Below are 7,531 nucleotides of genomic sequence, written 5' to 3' on the forward strand. Positions count from 1 at the left end.
GAAGAAGAACAAACTGGGGAGGAGGGTGGAGAAAACAGTTCAACAATGAATGAATGAAAACCCAAAATCTCTGTAAATGTTCATTAAAACTAATAAAATTTAATTTAAAAAAGTAAAAAAAAATTATTATATCCTCTTGTTCTATTGACTCTTTAAGCATTATATAGTAAACTTCCTTCTCCTTTGTGATGGTTAGTATGGTGAAATCTGTTTATCAGAGATTAATATTGCTACTTCTGAGATATATATAGATATATAGATATTCTCTCATTCTTCATTATGTTTGGAAAGATTTCTTCTAGTAATTTTTCCATAACATTCTTGGTGCCTTTACTTATTTCTTGCTGTTCTGGGATTCCAATTATGTTCATATTATTCCTCTTTATGGTGTCCCAAATTATTTGTAGGCTTCTTTTTCCTTCCATTTTGATTCTGTTTTTTGTTCTGACAGATCAGTGCTGAGAACACTGTCTTCTGTTTTGCTGGTTCTGTGGTCTATTTCATCTCTGCTCATATGTATCTCACATGTTGACAGCATCTGAAACATTGGTCCTCATATTCTGGATTAGTTTCTTGGTTTTCCAGAGTCTCTACTGCCTTGTTTGTATTGTCTTGAATTTTTTTTAAAATTTCTTATGGTTTTTGCTTGTGGATTCCTGTAATTCTTCAAGTTTCTCTTTCATCTGTTGAAAATGTTCAATCATTATTCTTTTCAATTCTGTGACAGAAAGTTCCATCAGATTTTCTGGCTTCAGGAAATCCATTGATTCTGTGTTTTGAATACTTTATTATGGTGACATCTTGTTTTGGTTTTTTGTAGGGTGTGAGATAGTCTATTTCTTCTTTGTCATTGCTGCTGCAGAGTTTTTCATGCCTGGGGCCTCAGTAGGCTCTTGTTCTGATAACTTTGGCTCAGAGGCTCAATGCTTCGAGAAGGGAAGGGCAGCTCAACCTGTCTGAATTTCTCTCTGATCTTTTGACTCAAGGGAAGATTTGCTTTCAGTGGGGAGAGAGATGGCCTGTGAATTAGCAGCATTCTAGGATAGGCAACTGCTGCAGCTAGGTGGGGTCCAAAGGGTTCACATCTCACATACTTCCTCTGGGAGGAAACAGTGGTACCCCGGACATGTTCAGAAAGAAAATGGCTTCACCTGAGATATTGGTGCTTGTGGTGCAGGACAGTGGGGCAGCAGTCTCTGTGAGCAAAGCAGTAGTCCCTCAGATCCTTAACTTTTTTATTTCTTCTCCCTCTGCTTTGGCTTTTCTGCTCTCTTGTCCAATATTCATAGTCTCTTCTGACATCCACCTTGGTCTTTTCTTCATCCACTATCCTCTTACAGTACATCTGGTCTTTGTACATTAGTGTTCAGGGCCTCAAACTGTTCCTGAGATTATCTTTAAATTCAGGTGGGATAGACTCAAGGTCAGACTTTGGGGTTTGTGAATTTGATTTCATTTTCCTTTGCTTCATTTTGAACTCAATCACTACTTGGCCCAATTTTCACAGCTGATATTGACCTTCTCCATCTATTTTTCCCCCCACGGATGTTATCAATCTTATTCTTGTGTAGAGTATTAGGTGAAGTCTATGTGCATAGTCACTGTGTTTCTATAAAAGGTATTTGTAATTAATCATTATTTGTACAGAATTCTGTCATTCTATCTCCAGCCTCATTTCTATCACGAAGACTTTCTGTGCTGCTGCTGAAATGTCTCCTGTGCCAAATGTCCCAGAGTTTGCATTCCAGAAGCACCTGCTATTGCCAGCATCTTCCCTCAGTATAGCCTCAACCAAAAATTTTTCTCAGAATTTGGTACATGGGATTTGGACTTACATCCTCCTAAACAAGAGAGGGACAACAGCATGAGAAACCAGTGTGTAGTGAAAAGGCATCACAGTGACTGGTGTTCATATTGAGAGGTGACTGGGAAGGGAGGGTTTGACCAGGTAGCCAGGAATGGGGCAAGGGGAAAGAGTAGAGACAAGTCACATGTGCTTGGGGGGGTGGGCAGTGAATGAATTGGTTATTTCTGTAAAGGAGGTGTCTTTCACCTGCTAAGTTAAAATACTTATCTGTCAGATATTGTTCTAACAGTGAACATCCAAATTAAGACAGATTAGGAAGAAGGATTGGCCATCCACTTCTGAACTATAACTGGCCTTTAAAAACCTCTATGTACAGAAGAGCACACTTAGACTAATAGATATAGCAGCTGAAGTAAAACCCTCAAATTTGGAAGCACAAAGGAGGAGAAACAGTTATGAGAAGAAGTTAACAATTGGTACATGGAATGTGAGAAGCATGAATGTAGAAAAACTGGACATTGTAAAGAAAGAAATGGAACACATAAATATTAACCTATTGGCTATTAGTGAAATGAGATGGATTGGCATGGGACATTTTGAATCCTATGATTTATATGATCTATTATGGTGGAGATGAAAAGGTGAGAAAAAACGAGGTCGCTTTCATAGTTGAAAAGGCCATTTCTAGATCCACCTTGAAATACAATATTGTGAGTGACAGGATAATATTCATATGCATAATATTCATATGCATATAAGGAAGATCTGTTAATGCCACTATAACTCAAATTTATGCACCTACAACCAGAGCCAAAGAGGACGAAATGGATTATGTCTATCAACTGTTGCAGTCAGAAATAGATTTAACATGTACCCAAGATGCTTTAATAATAATGGGTGACTGGAATGCAAAAGATGGGAATCAGGAAGAAGGACCAATTGTTAGAAAATATAAACTTGTGCCCATTTTTCAATTGGGTTATTTACCTTTATCTTGTTGTGGTGCTCAAGTATTTTATAAATTCTAGATATAAATCCCTTATCTGACATGTCATTACCAAATATTTTTTCCCAATCTGTGGCTTCCTTTTTTACTCTGTTGGAAAAGTTTTTAGATGTGCATAGGGATTTGATTCTTAGAAGGTCCCATTCATCTATTTTATCCTCTCCTGGTTGTAGATTTTTCAGAATGCTACAGACACTTCACCAAAGAAGATATTCAGATGGCCAACAAATACATGAAGAAATGTTCAGAATCCCTAATTCTAAGAGAGATGCAAATCAAAACAACTATGAGATATCATCTCACTACAGTAAGGATAGCAGAGTTTAACAGAGCAGCAAACAACAATTGCTGGCAAGGTTGCAGAGAAACTGGAACCCTTTTTCACTGTTGGTGGGAGTGCAGAATGGTGCAACCACTATGGAAGGCTGTATGGCGCTTTCTCAAAAAGTTGCAAATAGAAATACCATTTGATCCAGCAATTCCTCTGCCGGGAATATACCCTAAAGAAATCATAACTGTTACCCAGGAAGATATATGCACACTCATGTTTATTGCAGCTTTGTTCACAATAGCAAAGAGTTGGAAACAACCTAGGTGCCCATCAACAAACGAATGGATAGAGAAGCTCTGGTATATTCACACAATGGGATACTATGCTGCATTGAAAAACAAGAAACTCATGTAATATTATTCAAAATGTGTGACCCTGGAGAACTTTATGCTGAGTGAAATATCTCTGTCACAAAAGGACAAATACTGCATAGTGCCACTGTTGTAGAATAGAACTGACATCAGAGATGCAGATGAGCGAGAGAACAGTTCAAAAGCGATATGTGATTGGGTATTATGGTTATGACAAGAGTCCAGAATGAAGGTTACATAGTGGAGTGTACTCGGGGTGGGGGGATTGTATACCAATGAAAGAATTTTACTTTTCAAGAGAAGAGCAAACTGGAGGTGGGGGACAGGGAGAAAAATGCAACAATGAATGAATGGAAATCCAAAATCTATGTAAATGTTCATTTAAATAAAAAAATTTAAATTTTACATAAAAGAAAATATAAAGTTGGTGAAAGAAATGTGGCTGGAGATAGAATGATAGAATTCTGTACAATCAATTATTTATTCATAGCAAATACCTTTTATAAGAAACATAAACACAGGATATACACATGCATTTCACCTGATGGGATGCACAGGAATCAGATTTCTTACATCTGTGGAAGGAAGTATTGGAAAAGTTCAATATTAACAGTGAAAACTAGGCCAGGTGCTAATTGTGGTACAGACCATCAATTGCTCATACGCACGTTCAAATTACAAGTAAAGAAGGTTAAATCATATTCACAGGAATCAAAATTTCACCTACAGTCTATCTCCCATGAACTTAAAAACCTACCAGAAATAGGTTTGAGACCTTAAACACTAATGAACAAAGTACAGATAAGCTGTGGAAAGAATATCATTCATGAATACATTAAGTCATTACCAAGAAGGAAGAAGAAAAGACCAAAATGGAAGTCAGAAGAGACTGAATGTCGCACTAGAGTGCTGAGAAGCCAAAGCATAGGGAAGAAATCAAGAAGTTAGGGAGCTGGATAGAAGATTTCAAAGGGCTGTTCAGGAAGACAACACAAAATATTTTAATGAAATGTGCAAGGAGCTGGAATCAGAAAATCAAAAGGGCAGAACTGGCTCAGCATTTCTTAAGCTGAAAGAACTAAAAAATAAATTCAAGCCACGACTTGGAATGCTTAAGGATGCTAGGGGCAGAATATTGAATGATTCAAAAAACATTAAAAGCAGATGGAAGGAGTATATACAAAGTCATTGTACCAAAAAGAATTGCCTGACACAGAGAATTTCAAGAAACAACATAGGAGGAAGGGCAGGCTGCTGTGAAGTCTTGACAAAAAAATAAAGCCCCAGGAATTGATAAAATACCTATAGCCATATTTCAGCAAGCAGATGCTGCCCTAGGTGTGCTCACCAAATTGTGCCAAGAAATCTGGAGGACAACTACTTGGATGACTGATTGGAAGAGATCCACATTTATTCCAATTCCAAAAAGAGGTGACCTGACAGAGTATGGAAATTATTGTAAAATATCACTAATATCACACACTAGCAAAATCCTACTGAAATTATCCAGAAAAGACTTGAACAATACATTGACAGAGAACTACCAGAAATACAGGCTGGGTTTAGAAGAGGTTGTGGCACTAGGGACATTCTTGCCAATGTCAGATGGATCTTGGCAGAAAGCAGAGAGTGCCAGAAGAATTTCTATCTGTGTTTCACTGACTGTGCAAAGGCATTTGACTGTGTGGATCACAATAAATTGTGACTAACCTTGAGCAAAATTGGAATCTCAGAACACTAGATCTTGCTTATACAAAACCTACACTTGGACCAAGAAGCAGTCCTCAGAACGAAACAAGGAATCACTACATGGTTCAAAATCAAGAAAGGAGTGCATCAGGGATGCATCCTGTCCCCATACCTTTTCAATCTATATGCAGAACAGGTCATTCAGGAGAGAGGCTTTATGAGGAGGAGTGTGACATCAAGATTGGAGGAAGACTCATTAACAACCTACGATATGCATATGACAAAACCCTGCTTGCTGAAACTGAAGAAGACCTGAAGCACTTGCTGAAAAAAGTTAAAGACTGTAGTCTTCAATATGAATTGAAGCTGAACATCAAAAAAAACAAAGATTCTCACCACTGAGCCAATTGGCAGCACCCTGATAGATGGAGAAGAGGTTGAGATTGTTAGCAATTATAGCTTGCTCAGATCCACAGTCAACACTCTTAATACCAGCAGTCAGGAAATCAAAAGATGAACTGCAACGGAAAAAATTAGCTGTCATGGACCTTTCCATATTTAAAAGGGCTTTTGGCTGCCAGTCTGGGGCTATTTCCAGACTGGGAAGATGAGGTGAATGGATGGATTAAGGTATGTTTTCAGGTTTTGTGTTGAGACTGGTGTGGCTGTTGTTCACAATAGGGTGTGAGCTGATTAAATTTGGCCTCGTATTTAAAAAGGTGTGTCTCTGGAGATGAAGGTGCGTGCGTCTGGTGCAGGCCATGGTCTTTGCAATCACTTGTTATGCATCAGAGAGCTGGACAATGACCAAGGAGGACAGAAGGAGAATTGATGCCTTTGAGCTTTGGTGTTGGAGAAGAGTGCTGAGGGTGCCATGGACTGCTAAGAAAACAAACAGATTCATCCTGGAGAGGGTTAAACTGGCTGCTCCTTGGAGGCAAGGATTCTGGGGCTTCATCTGACATACTTTGGTCATGTTGTAAGGAGAGACTGGTCCTTGGAGAGGGACATCACGCCTGGGAGGGTGGTGGGCAGGCACAGGAGGGGAAGGCCCTCTGGAAGATTGATTGATTTGGTGACTGGGCCAATCAGGATGAATGTGTCGGAGGCAATGAGATTGGCACAGGACAGAGCAGAGTTTAGAGATGTTGTACATAGGGTCACTATGAGTCGCAAGCAACTCGACGGCACATAACAACATTTAAAAAGGCTCTTGGCTGCCAATCTGAGGCTATTTCTGGGCTGGGAAGATTAGCAGAATGGCCAGATTCTGCTTTTTGTGGGTCTTTCAAATAAAACGGGCTTAGAAGCAGGAGTGGCATACACTTAAAAAACAAACAAACAAACAAAAACTTGCCTCCAGAAACTCTATGAACTTGGAAAAAAGATGAAAGTTTTGTGTCACAGACTTTCATTCATAGGGTCACTATGGGTCATCTACGATTCTACAGCACTTAACAACAACATGGACCTCTCTAGAGTGCTCAAGAGCAACAATGTCAGTCTAGGTACAAAGGTGCACCTAATCCAGGCCATGGTTTTCAGTTACTTGGCATGCTTCAGAAAGTTGGACAATGACTAAGGATTGCAGAAAAAGAGTAAATTTCTTCAAGTTGTGCTGGAGAAGAGTCTTGAACATTCTGTAGACTGCCAAGAAAATAAATAGCTCTATCTTGTGGAGGGTGAAACCAAGTTTCTCCTTGGAGGGTAGGATTATGAAGCTCTACCTCACTTACTTTGGGTATGTGGCCTTGGAGAAGGACATCATGCTCTGAAACGTGGATGGGCAATGCAGGAGAGGGAGACCTTGATGAGATGGGGTGATGGGAGTTTGTGAGTCAGAATTAGTGAGACTGGCTCAGGACAGGAAAGGGTTCAGAGCTGCTGTACATAGGTCACTATCCATCACAGGCAGCTCAACCAATAACGTTCTATGACAGGGCTGGAAGCAGGAGTAGCATCCACTTCCTAAACAACTTGCCTCAAGAAACTCTGTGAACTTTGATATATGTTGATAGTTGTAGAGGGGCTTCAGGCCTTTAGTTCATAGGGTCGCTATTAGTTGTGCTCTCTATATATACATACACACATACATATATACACACACACATATATACACATATACACATACACACACACAAATAAATTATCACCAGTTCTACTCAAATTATTTCAAAAGATAAAGAGGAGCACTCCCAGTCATTCTATGAAGCAAGCTTAACTCTAATACCGAAACCGTGTAAAGACATCACCAAAAAAGAAAACCCTACATTAATGAACAAAGACTCAAAAATCATTAACAAGATCCTGGCCAATAGAATCTAAAAATATATTAGAAAAATAACTCTTCATGGCCAAGTGATGGTATCTATATCTATATCTATATC

Source organism: Elephantulus edwardii, unplaced genomic scaffold, assembly GCF_000299155.1.
Source record: "Elephantulus edwardii isolate Elephantulus edwardi_28Jun2011 unplaced genomic scaffold, EleEdw1.0 scaffold00238, whole genome shotgun sequence".
Lineage (NCBI taxonomy): Eukaryota > Metazoa > Chordata > Mammalia > Macroscelidea > Macroscelididae > Elephantulus > Elephantulus edwardii.